Here is a 14,112-nt window from a genome sequence, read left to right as displayed (position 1 = left end):
AAACACTAAACGCATAAACTTGGTTCTATAAATGTATACAAAAAAAAAAGGTTTATTTAAAAGTAAACGTTACATTATCACATCTGGTTTCGTGGTGTAGTTGGTTATCACGTCAGTCTAACACACTGAAGGTCTCCGGTTCGAACCCGGGCGAAGCCATATTAGTTTTTTTCATTGTTTTTTGTTTCCTCACTTAAGGCAGTTATTTTCTCGGGAAAAGGTGAAAAAGAAAAGAAGAGGGGCGATTATTGCCATTGGTCTTGGTCGTCTTCTCTCCTCGTACTCTCTCTCTGATCACGAAACAACAGTCACCAGATAGAAACAAATGGAGACGACTAGGACAAGGAGTACGAGGGCGAAAGAGAAGGAGGAGTTAGCTTCCCTTCTGCGGAAATCATGGTACCATCTAAGGTTGTCGACACCCATCTAGGGTTTCCCACTTGGGATGCCATCGTCCTTACTGCTGCTAGCCCAATTGTACAATTGGCAACTCAACCGGGCCAAGCGTATGGCTCGGATCTCCACCTCCATTATCACCGTCGCCGTACCCGACCAGCAAGGCGATAGGATCCCGATCTGCCACTCTCAATGCCATGCATGCCCTCGCTCTTTATTACCGCGATCTAGGCACACAAGTACTCAAAATTAAGGTTCAGGGTTTACGTTATTTACAGAGGTTACCTGTGGTAGTGTGGATGGGCCTTTGGTATCTCTGACGAGGGCCTACGCCTATTTGCTATGCTTTCGTATTAGGATTAGTATCCTTGGTGGATATCTATCCTTTTGTTAATATCAATCCGTATCTTAGATTGCCTTTGATTGAGCTTACCACTTAATGCGCTCATTATACGAGTCCATAACAGGTGGTTTTTTTAATTTAAAATTTAAATAAAAATTATTTTTCTGTGTCTGTCTTTCTCTTAAAAAGACAGAGTGTTATGTCATTTAAAATGACAAAGAATTTTTCCATTATTTGGTAAAATGAAGCAAGAGCGGTCCTCCTCCTGCTTGCACAAAGCTGATATTGGTGTCTGAAACGCATGTAAGAAGTGAGGAAGGACTCTTCATAGACGAGAAAAAGAGATAATAAAAAAGAAAAAATAATAATAACATGTGAGAATAAACAAGGGCACCCATCCTTCTCTCCTTAAATTTTAGCTTTAGTACATATTTTATAGGGGATTAATTTTCTCATTTTACATTCATAATATTTTTTTATGTTACATACACAATATATGAGTGTGATCCACAAAAAAGTGAGAAAATTAAAAATCAAGATAGATCCCACCTTTTAATTGTGAATGTAAAATGAGAAAATTATTTTTCTATTTTATAAGGTAAGAAAGTCTTTAAAAAAATACATAATTTCACCCTTTTAAAAAAATAAATAATTTCTTTTAGTTTTTAATCTTAGAATATATATATACATATATATTCTAAGAATTTGTATTATATAATTTCAAGGTTATAAAAAAAAAATAGCGTAGAATTTGTTCCTTCTGCCCTGAAACTAATGCTTAATGTTTGTTTATTGGGTTTTATAAGAGTTATGTTGTAGGAAAAGTGATTGTGTTATGTTATAGAGATTCGTTTTGCGTGTCGAAGTTTTTTTTTTTTTTTGCTGCGGGCCCCACAAAATGTTGTGTGTGTAGGAAAATTTTTGTGGTCATGTTAAATGATAGATGATAAACCCTTGTTTATTATTCTGGGTCTCTACATAAATATCTATTTTTTATTTTGTTGAAATATTTAAATTATGTATTGCTGATAGCTACAAAACCCGGACACGCCATTTTTTTAAAAAAATGCTTCTTTGTTCTCTATTTTGTATATTTTATATTTGTGATCGTGAATGATGTTATTAAGTTGAAGTTTTGTCTCTTATAAATATAATTTCAATTTGAAACAATTGTACCATAATCATAATAATCTTTACTAGAAATGTTTTTAATCATGATTCATAACAGTGATTTTTTCTTTATTAATCTAGGTTTAAATATTCTTATAATAATATTATTGTAAATTCGAATTTTTTTTAGAGACAAAATATGCAATGAGGTGTCATTGCGTAGATCTCGAAAAGTTATGTGGAATACAATCTTTTTACCTAATTCGGACACTCGAGTCAAAAGTTATGGACTTCCAAAATTTTACGATCAAATTATTAATTTTTTTATGCCACGTGTCAACACCTGATAAGTCACGCTATCACTGAGATTTATCTCTCTCCATCATATCACACCCCTCGCGTGTTTGAACGGTATAAATTTGTATTTACATTTAAAATGACTATATCTTGGTAATATTTTATTAAAAAACAATGTATTAATTTTTTTTTGCCCACTTTTGAGAGCTTTTTTACCCTTATAACCTTTTTTAATAATTAATTACCAAATTGAGCTTGATTATAAACTATTTCAAAAATTTAACCTCCCCAACAAACATAACACCAATCTGCCTCTGTTTGACCGTTGACCACCAAGTCTACCCGGGTATTTTTTGAAATTTTTTACCTACCCGGGTAGGGAGGGGTGTACCCGGGTATAGTTCTTGAATCTAAGAAAATGGTTGAATTATTTACCCGGGTAGGAAGGGGTCTACCCGGGTAAATCTGGGAAAATAGTTCTTCGCAAGTCTTAATTTTCATCTTCATAAACATTAACACTACTCTCTCCTCCTCTTTGTGTTAATTTCTATTAAAACAAACTAATTTAACTAACCCCACCACTGATGAATTGCAACGCCTTCATCTCTTAACTTTCCATACAAAGCCAAACATTCCTGAAGCTGCGGGTAAGTTAGATGCGAAGACGAAGTCAACCGTGTCGTCGAGTATCGTGCTCTGTTTCTCCAAGTCGTTTAAGGAAATGTGGTCCATGTTGTAGTCTGTGACAACCTGAAACCCTTCTCCGTTAATGTTCATGTCGTTTACATTGTTGCTCAGAAAAATAGCCTTATTGCGCTGCGTTTTGCTCATGAGGCCTTCATTTGTTAGGTCACGGAAGAGAAGTGTTAATAGGTTATCCATGTCTCCATGATGAGGCATGGGTTGCTGTTGTTGTTGGGGAATATTCGAGGTTGTCGAATCATTAGAGTTTGTTGCAACCAATATTGATGAACTTATCAATGTGAAGGAAGAGATGAAGAATGCCAAAATCATCAAATGGTAAAAAATCTTCCAAATTGAATTAGGAAACGTAATGATGAGATAATAGGCTTCTGGTAGAGATTTACCCAGGTAGACCCCTTCCTACCCGGGTAAATAATTCAACCATTTTCTCAGATTGAAGAACTATACCCGGGTACACCCCTCCCTACCCGGGTAAGTACAAAATTTCAAAAAGTACCTGGGTAGGGAGGGGTGTACCCGGGTAGGTTTGGTGGTCAACGGTCAAACAGGGACAGATTGGTGTTATGTTTGTTGGGGAGGTTAAATTTTTGAAATAGTTTATAATCAAGGTCAATTTGGTAATTAATTATTAAAAAAAGGTTATAAGGGTCAAAAAGCCCACTTTTGAGTGTTTGGTCCCAAACTCTCTCTAACCCAACTCATACGTACCAGCCCGGTACCTGTTGCCCTTCTATTGTCCCCCTCGTTTCTTCTCATTTCCCTTGTTCCCAATCCATTTTGGAGGCATCTGTAGCTGGTTATTCGCAGCTTCACCTTGGTTCAGTTCTATTTTGGAGGCATTCTCATCACCGATTGGGTTTTAAATCAAGTCTGGAGTTCATACCCTAACTTGATTTTAATTCTTATTCTGGAAATTTTTACTCATTGTCCCTCAACATCCCATCCTATTTCCTTTCTTTTCTCTGATTTTCCTCTTTCAAATTTACCATGTTTCCATCTCCCTCACTCCTTGACCATGTTCACCGACTGAACCCCATTGCCATCTTCGAGCAAGCTTTCTCGAAGCCACTCTACCACCATTCTTTGGTTTACGCTGATTTCTTCCGCCTATGGTTCAATATTATTGATCTGTAGTTTTGGTATTATATGCTCTATTTTGCTGAATATTCAAGCTAAGCTGATGTGCACTATGTTGGTTGTGGTGTTGATTTTGCCTTTGTATGGGTGGATGTGGAATTTTGGTTTGATTGAGCTTATGGTTTGTATTAGAATATATGTATTTTTTCTTTATTTGTTATTCTGTTATTTTTTTATTTGTTGTAACTAATTAGTGAGACTGATGTAATGCACGTCTGCATTCTGTTAGCAGTGTGCACTTTTTACGTTCTGTTATTTTTCTATCTTTCCTTGGCTGATATATAGCCTTGATTGTAGCTACTTGTTGGTTAATGAGAAATATGCATTTTACAGAAATATTCTCTCTTCCTTTCTGGTTCATCGTTATTAATATGGTATCAGTAGTTTTCTTCTAGCTTCTGCTTTCTCCTAATGGCTCGTGGCAACAACGCCAATCGTCCAGCTCCCACTGACTCAACTGGATCGTCTGTTTCGATGGACGATTCTTATAGCCCATATTTTCTACAGAGTGGAGACCATCCTGGTTTAATCTTGGTCTCTCATACTCTTTCCGGCTCCAATTTTAATTCATGGCATCGTTCGATGCTTCTTGCCCTGACTGCTAAAAACAAATTACTGTTCGTTGATGGTTTTGTTCTTCGACCTCTTGCATCTGATCTTTTGTTTTCAACCTGGAATCGTTGTAATTCCATGGTCATTTCTTGGATTTTAAATTCTGTTTCCAAGGAAATTGCTGACAGCCTTTTGTATGTTTCAAACGCTTATGAGGTCTGGAGTGATTTGAAAACCAGATTCTCCCAAGCCAGTGGCCCTAGAATTTTTCAACTTAAGCAGCAAATATCCTCTCTGTGTCAAGGATCGTTGGATGTTAATGCTTATTACACTAAGCTCAAATCTCTCTGGGATGAGCTTCAGGACTATCTCCCTCTGCCTTATTGCACTTGTGGCACACTTCGTGAGATGTCTACTCGTCGGGAACAGGACAACGTTCTTCAATTTTTGATTGGACTCAACGATTCCTTCTCCTCAGCTAGAGCTCAGATCTTGTTGATTGAGCCACTGCCCAACCTTGCTAAGGTCTTCTCCATGGTTCTTCAAGAGGAACGCCAACGCCAGCTCTCTGTTTCGCTACCTCCATCTGTCGTTCCTGATCCTCCTCTTTTGAACTCAGTCACCAACACAGAACCTTCCATGGCTGCCATTGCACAACGCCGTACCAGGCCTGTCTGCACCTACTGTCACATTTCGAGCCACACTCGTGAGAAATGCTTTAAACTTCATGGATACCCACCTGGCTACAAGCCCAAAAGTACCCGGCCCAATACATTTTCTCACCCACCTCAGGCCCATCCCATTCACTCAGTGTCCCTCACCCCCAATTCTCTTCCCAACCCTAATTCTCGTCCCTCAGCTGCTGACCTTCCGCTAGCTTTCACCCCCATACAATACAACCACCTCTTGTCGTTTATCCAACAGAGTTCTGCATCTCCTCCTACCACTGTGTTCCTACCGTCGTTGAATCCTCTCCTTCGGTGGCCAGTTTTAGTGGTACGTCTCTCGTTTCCTTCCCCTCGACTTCTTGGGTTTTGGACACCGGTGCTACGCACCATGTTTGCATCACACCCACACTCTTCACTTCCTCTTCCCCTTCTAATTCTTTGGTTTCTTTTCCAAATGGTTCCACTGAAAATGTTTCCACTGTGGGTTCCATTTTTATTTCAGATTCTCTTACTCTACTTGATGTTTTGTGTGTTCCTTCTTTCCATTTCAATCTTCTTTCCATTGGTGCTTTGACACGTGATTCTCCTGTCATTGCTAATTTTTCCTCTTCTCATTGCTTCCTTCAGGACCGTGCTTCAGCAAAGATGATTGGGATTGCTAGAAAACATGGTGATCTTTATATTCTTGATAGTAAACACCTTTTTCCCCTGTGCATGTTCCCCCTCCCCTGTGTTTTTCTTTATCTGTAAAAGACCCAGCTTTCTGGCACTCCAGACTCGGTCATCTTTCATTTTCTGTTTTAAATTCAATGAAATGTATTTTGGGTTTTTCTGAAAATTTACCTGATTCACATCATTGTTCTGTATGCCCTTTGGCTAAGCAAAAACGTCTTCCTTTTATTTTGGATCCTAAGCTTTCTGTTTCTCTTTTTGATCTCTTACACTGTGATATTTGGGGTCCCTTTAATACCCCATCTGTTGAAGGTTCACGATATTTTTTAACCATAGTTGATGATTCAACTCGGTTCACCTGGCTTTATTTTCTTCGTTGTAAGTCTGATTTTTCTTCTGTGTTTCCTGCATTCTACACTCTGATTCACACACAATATAATTCTTCCATCAAGTCTCTCAGATGCGATAATACTCCTGAGTTTCACCTTTCTTCCTTCTATTCTTCGAAAGGCATTCAAATTTTTCATTCATGTGTTGATCGTCCCCAGCAGAACTCTGTTGTCGAACGCAAGCACCAACATCTCCTCAATGTTGCCCGTGCCTTACACTTTCAGTCCTTTATCCCTTTACAATACTGGCAGGACTGTGTCCTTACAGCAGTCTACTTGATCAATCGAACCCCATCTCCTCTTCTTTCTTCTAAGTCTCCTTTTGAGCTTCTCTGCCATAAGCCCCCATCCTATACCCACCTTCGCACCTTTGGCTGCCTTTGTTATAGTTCCACACTTCCCAAACCTCTTCATAAATTCTCCCCTCGTGCTCTTCCTGCAATATTTCTCGGGTATCCCTCTGGTTACAAAGGCTATAAGCTTCTTGACTTGCAGTTCAATCGCACCTTTATTTCCCGAGATGTTGTATTTTTTGAGCACATTTTTCCTTTTGCTTTAAACTCTTCTGCTTCTTTTTTTCATACTGAGTTTTCCACATTACCCAATTATGTCCCCATTTTACCTTCGCCTAGCATTTCAGATGATTCCCCTGTTTCACGGCCTAACAGATCCCGTAACCCTCCTCCTCACCTTCGTGATTATATTTGTTCCTCATCCACTAAACATCCCTTGTCTAATTCCCTCTCCTATCACCGACTGTCTGCCTCTCATGCCGCTTTTATTAATTCCATTTCTTCTCATTTTGAGCCCCATACATACACTGAGGCTTCTCAACTGCCCGAATGGCAAGCAGCTATGGCTGATGAGCTTTCAGCTCTTGAATTGAACAAAACATGGTCTGTAGTTTCTGCCTCCAGGTAAGAATCCAGTTGGTTGTAGATGGATGTACAAGGTCAAATACAACTCCGATGGCTCTCTTGAGAGATACAAAGCAATGCTGGTTGCAAAGGGTTTCACACAGCAAGAAGGAATCGATTTCTTGGAAACTTTTTCTCCTGTAGCAAAGCTGTCTACAGTGCAGGTTTTATTGGCTCTTGCTGCAATTAACAACTGGTCCCTTGTTCAACTGGACGTCAACAATGCATTCCTTCATGGGGAGTTACTTGAGGAGGTTTATATGACTCTCCCACCTAGGTTTTCTCCTCAACATTCTTCTTTACCTCCGAATACAGTTTGTCTCCTCCACAAGTCTCTTTATGGTCTTCGTCAGGCTTCCAGGCAGTGGTTTGCTAAGTTTTCCTGCACATTATTACAGCTTGGTTTTGGTCAATCACAGTCTGATCATTCCCTTTTTATTCGATCTACAAATACTTCTTTTATTGCAATTTTAGTTTATGTTGATGACATAATCCTTGCTTCTAATAATGCTAATGAGGTGCAGCTTCTTATACAAGCCTTGCATAGCAAGTTCAAATTAAAGAACCTGGGCTGCTTAAAATATTTCCTTGGTATTGAGGTTGCTCGTAGCTCCAAAGGCATTTCCATTCGTTAGCATCAATATGCACTGAATATTTTGACGGACTCTGGACATTTAGGCTGCAAACCACGCAATACTCTCATGGATGCTGGTCTCAAACTCTCTGCTGCTGCTGGTGATCTCCTTCCTGATCCGGCATCCTATCGTCGTCTTATTGGGCGTCTCCTATATCTCACAATTACCAGGCCTGACATTTGTTATGTTGTCAACCATTTAAGTCAGTTCATGGCTTCCCCTCGTCTCCCACATCTTCAGGCTGCTTATAAGCTTCTTGGGTACATCAAACACACTGTTGGACATGGTCTTTTTTTCTCATCATCATCTCTCATCCAGTTGAATGCCTTCTGTGATTCTGATTAGGCAGCATGTCCAGATAGTCGTCGCTCCATTTCAGGTTTTTGTATCTTTCTTGGTGACTCCCTGATCTCTTGGAAATAAAAAAAACAGACGACCGTGTATCGTTCTTCCACAGAGGCTGAATACCGTTCAATGGCAAATGCTACTTGTGAAATTCTCTAGCTTTTCTCTTTGCTTCATGACCTTAAGGTTTTACATCCAGCCCCTGCTCATCTTTTTTGTGACAACCAGTCTGCTCTACACATAGCTGCTAATCCTGTGTTTCACGAGCGCACAAAGCATATTGAGATCGATTGCCATCTCGTTCGTGAGCATATCATTAAGGGTCACTTGAAGACTTTTCCAGTTCCATCTTCCAAGCAACTTGTTGATCTGTTTACTAAGTCCCTACTGCCTTCTCAATTCTCAGTTTTATTATCCAAGATGGGTGTTTTAAATATACACTCTCCATCTTGAGGGGGGCTATTAGAATATATGTATTTTTTCTTTATTTGTAATTCTGTTATTTTGTTATTTGTTGTAACTAATTAGTGAGACTGATGTAATGCACGTCTGCATTCTGTTAGCAGTGTGCACTTTTTACGTTCTGTTATTTTTCTCTCTTTCCTTTGCTGATATATAGCCTTGATTGTAGCTACTTGTTGGTTAATGAGAAATATGCATTTTACAGAAATATTCTCTCTTCCTTTTTGGTTCATCGTTATTAATAGTTTGTTTGTTTGTTCACTGTTGGTGGATTCCTTTTGACAGCTGTGTTGTGACTGTGTAAAATGTGGCTTGCAGAATAATTTTTTATGTATGTATTTCAATGTGCCCAATCTCTTTGTGGCTTGCAAGAAATTAACGGTTAATTGAATTTTGTCTTTCAAATTTAATGAGTTTAGTTCCGGTGCAGATTTAATTTTGTCTCTCAAATTTAATGAGATTAGTTCTGGTGCAGAACTACAGCTTGCGATGGATATGGATTCGAAGAGTTTCCCGTTTGGCTACTTCGGCAGCTCCGGCTACCCAACCATCACCGATTCCGACCCCTTCCGCCTCAAGATTAGATCTTTCGTTGAGGATGGCTTCCAGCCAGAGAAGTACACACTCTCCGGGAGTGGGAACAATGTTTCGAGAACCATCTTGTTCGACTCCTGTAAGGAATTAAGGGTGCCTTTATACATTGTTGAAATAAAGCTTGACGTAACTTCCACCTGCCATCGCTGCCGTTGGTGTTGGTAAGAACATTGATTGATTGCATGTTTTCTTTTCTTTCTTTTTTTCGATAAATTGTATTTTCTGTAAATGTAACTTGGGACCATTTAAATTCCTAGAGATTGTTTTCTTTTCCTAATTTTGCAAGTATTTCATTTATTTATTTTTTTTATTTCTCCTTCAAGAATCTTATTAGGGACAATTAGTTCTTTCTTTCCCAAGAATTTTTCGTGCCATTGTCGTAGTGATTTTTTTTTCCAGAGAGAGATTTTATTTTCATAGAATCTTATTTATTCTTTAATTTTCCAATAATCTTTTTGTTTTCTGTTTATTCGCTGATTTTTTAGTGTATTTTCCAATAAGGTTGTATTGTTATGTGAAGGTTGGGGAGACCACTTTATCTGTAAACGAGATTATCATCTGATCATGCCTAGCCAAAATAGGTGGCACTCGAGCTTAAGTCATGTTATTGACAAGTCTCATCTTTTACATGGCGTTTTTCACTGCACCGGATATGGGCACTTAGTTACTATTAATGGTGTTGAAGCGGGTCACAAGTCTATTCATGGGACAGATATCATGAATCTCGGGGACAGGATTTGTACCAATGTTGGAGCAAGTAAGAAAAATAATAATATAGTTACCAGGTTCGTTTTCTTATAAGTCAATAGTTACCGGTTTCATTTCTTTAAAGGGTCAATAGATACTAGTTTCATTTCTTTAAAGAGTTAATCTTTATTTGAATAATTTTTTATATATGAAAGGAAAATTTCAGTGAGAGATGATTCGAAGAAAAATTCTATGAACCTTCGTTTACTCCGAGCAGTTGCATTTGGAGATTGTTGGTTCGGTATGTGGCAATATAGATTTTGCCGGGGCAGTTTTGGTGCAACACCGCAAACATACAAAGATGCCATCAAAGCTGTTCGGGAATTAAATTTAGATAAAGTGGCAAGGGACTTCAGTCAGACTGAGTATGGAGAAAAAATAATACAACTAATTAGTTGCTACAGAAAAACTGCGAGAAAGATGAATAATATAAGTGATCTTCTCAATTTTTTGCTTACTAACATGTTTTCTGCAAGAGAAAGAGAAAGACAAAGACATGATGATCGTGGGAAGGCCCCCTAGTGAACCCTGGGGTAATGGCTCTTGCAGATCCCCAGGTAGAGTCATCAATGCCATCATTGGTTTCTGATTTAACATTTCTGTATGAACACGTGCTACTGGACTATCCAGATTTAGAGATAAACAAGCACATTGCGACAATAGTGAACATCAAATATTTTGTGAAGGAATGGTCACTAAAAATTGACAATAAGGAAAAAAATATGTACATTTGTCACCTTTTTGGCTGCGCATGTGGTGATGTTGTGATGGTTTTGAACAATGATACCATTGGACAATTTAAGGAGATGGTTGAAGAAGCTTTACAGGACACTTACTGCATTGCAGAGAAATTCAAGGTTTCAGTTATAAAAGAACTAGCCAACAAGAGGGACAATGAGGAGGTTCTTGAATCACTAGAGTCGGGTACTGACGTTTATGTGTTGGGAACACTTGAATTGTTTGATCGTTACAAACATAACGGGTCTAGTAAGATGGAAGTGAATTATGTTTGTGGAGCAGTTGTGTATGATGGTGAAAGCATGCTAGAATGTGTACTTTGTCACACGTGGCAGCATGCTGTGTGTAGAGGTGTTGGTGACTCTAACACAACATTAACGTTTTGCTGTTCTACCTGTAATAGCTGCATACTTGGGAGTGATGAGTGATGAGTCTGATGACACTATACTATAAGAATATGATAGTACAGTTTTTTCAATGTTTCTTTTTTCGTTTCAAATATGAACAAAAATTGTTTCTTAGGTGCCTTCTTGTGTGTTGTGCGAGTTGATGGGTGCTACACTGGTCAATCTAACAAAGCATCAATGTTTTGTTGTCCTACCTGTAATAACTGCATTCTTGGGAGTGGTGAGTGATGACAGTATACAATAAGAATATGTCAGTACAGATTTTTCAATGTTTCTTTTTTTGTTTCAAATATGAACAAAAATTGTTTCTTAGGTGCCTTCTTGTGTGTTGTGCGAGTTGATGGGTGCTACACTGGTCAATCTCACCCTTAAAAGAGTGTTGTATCAGGACAAGGTGAATGTTGGAGTAACAGTGGCTCAATAATTGAGTTCAACTGCAGTCGTCTCTTTTTGTTTTCCTTTGAAGCTTTGTACCTCAATGACAATGACTTTAGCCATTGCCAATTACAATCTTTACTTTCAAGGAGTTTTCAATGTTAAGAGTCAAGACATCACGAGTTTAAGCTCATCAATGTTTTTTAAAATTAGATTAGTGATTGAAGTCAAGAATGTATTAATTTATAGTGTGTATTGATTTGACAATAATTAAATGGGTAAGGTTATATTTACAAATTTTTTATTTACAAACTCTTACAAATTACATTATGTCTGACATGTAATACACTCATGAGCAAAGTATTCGGTCATACATAATATAGTTCGTAAGTTTATAAAAAGAAAAAGTTTGTCAATATAACCCTATTCTAATTAAATTGAGGTTAAAATACAACTTACTTGGATTTCAAATTACCATATTATATTTTCAATTGATTCAATCAACCCCCTTATACTTTGAGTGTAAAAAATTGACATACCTATTAAAATTTTAACTAAAAAGAGTATTAACTTATACTTTTTGAAAATCGTTAATGTTTTTTTCTTTTCCAAATTGTATTTAGAGTAAATAATCTTTTGGATCCTCAACAAAAAAACACGAAACTCATTTTAATTTTTTAGAGAAAAAAAAAATCGATTTGTAATTCCTCTGAAATTCTAGTTTGTTTGAAATTGTGATCCTTCAAAAATTTAAAGAAGACTCACGTAGTCTCTAAAAAAGGACTAATATAAATGCTTTTTTTTCTAAGTAATTAAAATGGATTTCATATTTTTTGTTGAGGACCCAAAATATATTTACCCTTACATTTAGGTGATGTTTGGTAGCCGAATTATTTATGAATACCCGGGAAAGTATGGTGGGGACAACATGAAACCCACGTTTGGTTGTCCAAAACGTCAGAAATTTCCATGGAAATATGGTTTCCCGATCTTCTTTTTTGTGTGCAACTTTGTGTAAATGGAACTAAAAAACAAAGTACGATTTGTTGGACGAAATTAACCCCGTGATGATGTGATAGGTGAAGAAGAGGAGTTCGAAAGTATCTTTGTGTTGTACCTCATCTGCTCCATCCGTCTTTGTTCTCGAATGTCAGGAAGATGATCTACTCTACCGTCAAAGCTTCTTCCAGGTGACCTTGGTTATCTCTTTTCTTGTTTGTCTTCGTTGTATGAGGCTTGCATGTTGATTTCTTCCATTTAACCACTGGGTCGACCATTTTGCTGTGTCTCCATGTCCATATTCTAGAAAGACAAGCTTTCCATTTTGCATGTCCTTCCGTTATTGAACTGATTTTTAAAATCAGTTTAGTTATTCTTTAAAAATGGGTTTGATTTATAAATTAATTTTTAAAAAATGATTATTTTATTATATTTATGTTTTGTGCATGATTAGATTCAATTTTTTAGTTATTTTGCTAATCCCTACCGTTAGCTAGGGGTGCTAAACAAGTCAGGGGCCTTACAGGGGTCTTTGGCTCGGCTCGTGAAGGCATGAATTTACATGTCTAAAATTGATTGTTGAACCCAGGCTTGGACTTGTATAAAAGCTCGTTTAATAAAAAGGCCTCAAAAGCTCGGCCTTAGAGCTTCTCAGGCTTGCCTCATATATTATTTTTTTAATTTTTTATACTACTTGTAATAGCCCTCTGTCTCTTCTCAATTGATTTCATCACATTTTATTAAGTAAACAGATTTTTTAAATGATTTTATTTTATATTATGCTATTTGGATATACATTAAATTTATAAATATTTATGGAATTACTAGTGCTGTTGATTGTATATTTTGTTTGAATAAATTTTTGTTGTCTTATTATTTTTAAACAGGTTAAACAAGGCTTTTATTTTTTGTAAATGAGTCATACCACAAGCTGATATTATATTCGTAACAGGTAACAGGCTAAGACCAGTCTGACACATTTGAACACAAGCTCGATCCGTTAAGACCAAAGCTCGGCTCGGCTCGGCTCGTTAACACCCCTACCGTTAGCTACACATTGTTCCAGAGTCTCCAAAAGAATGTTTGAAGAAATCAAAACACCATTCGTCTCAAAGAATCGAGAAAACCTCAATACCAATATATTAAAAAGCTAAATATTGAAGAGTTAAATTCAGCAATTCTTCGTGAAATGGAAACGAAGCATTTAGGACGTTTCAGAGATATTCTCAAAAGGGAAAAGAAACTTTGTAGAAGAGGGTTGAATGTAATTTGGGAACGAGTAGAAAATTAGGGATTTTAAAATTAGAAATTTTGGATTTAGAAAAAGTATGAGTTAACACTCTTATTTAAAACTTTAACTAATGTGTCAAACTGTTACAATCACAAACTATAAGGATGTTGATTGATCAATTGAAAATATACGGTGATTTTTTGAAATCTAATCAAAGTATAAGGGGTAAACGAGTTAAATGAATTTATTTGATTTATATTAAGGTCATGGGTTCGCTTTTTGTCATGTGACTTTTTGTCATGTCACATGATAAGAGGTTTTTATCTGCACACACAAATCAAGTGTGAATTTCACGCTTTAAAAAAAAAGTCAAAATTCTGAACCGTATCTTAT

The 14,112-nt window shown here is 37.2% G+C and overlaps 1 non-coding gene across 1 annotated transcript; it reads left to right on the top strand.

Annotated features, from left to right (window-relative positions):
- Window positions 1-85: 85 nt before the first annotated feature.
- Window positions 86-159, top strand: TRNAV-AAC (transfer RNA valine (anticodon AAC)). The gene has a single exon. It is a non-coding gene; the product is annotated as a tRNA-Val (tRNA).
- The last annotated feature ends 13,953 nt before the right edge of the window (window positions 160-14,112 follow it).

The sequence above is a fragment of the Gastrolobium bilobum genome, unplaced genomic scaffold (genome assembly GCF_033153095.1).
Source record: "Gastrolobium bilobum isolate Gb01-03AN ecotype WA unplaced genomic scaffold, APGP_CSIRO_Gbil_v1 utg12574, whole genome shotgun sequence".
Taxonomy (NCBI): domain Eukaryota; kingdom Viridiplantae; phylum Streptophyta; class Magnoliopsida; order Fabales; family Fabaceae; genus Gastrolobium; species Gastrolobium bilobum.
The sequence above is the reverse complement of the archived record's forward strand: the minus strand, read 5'-3'. Positions and strand labels throughout refer to the sequence as shown.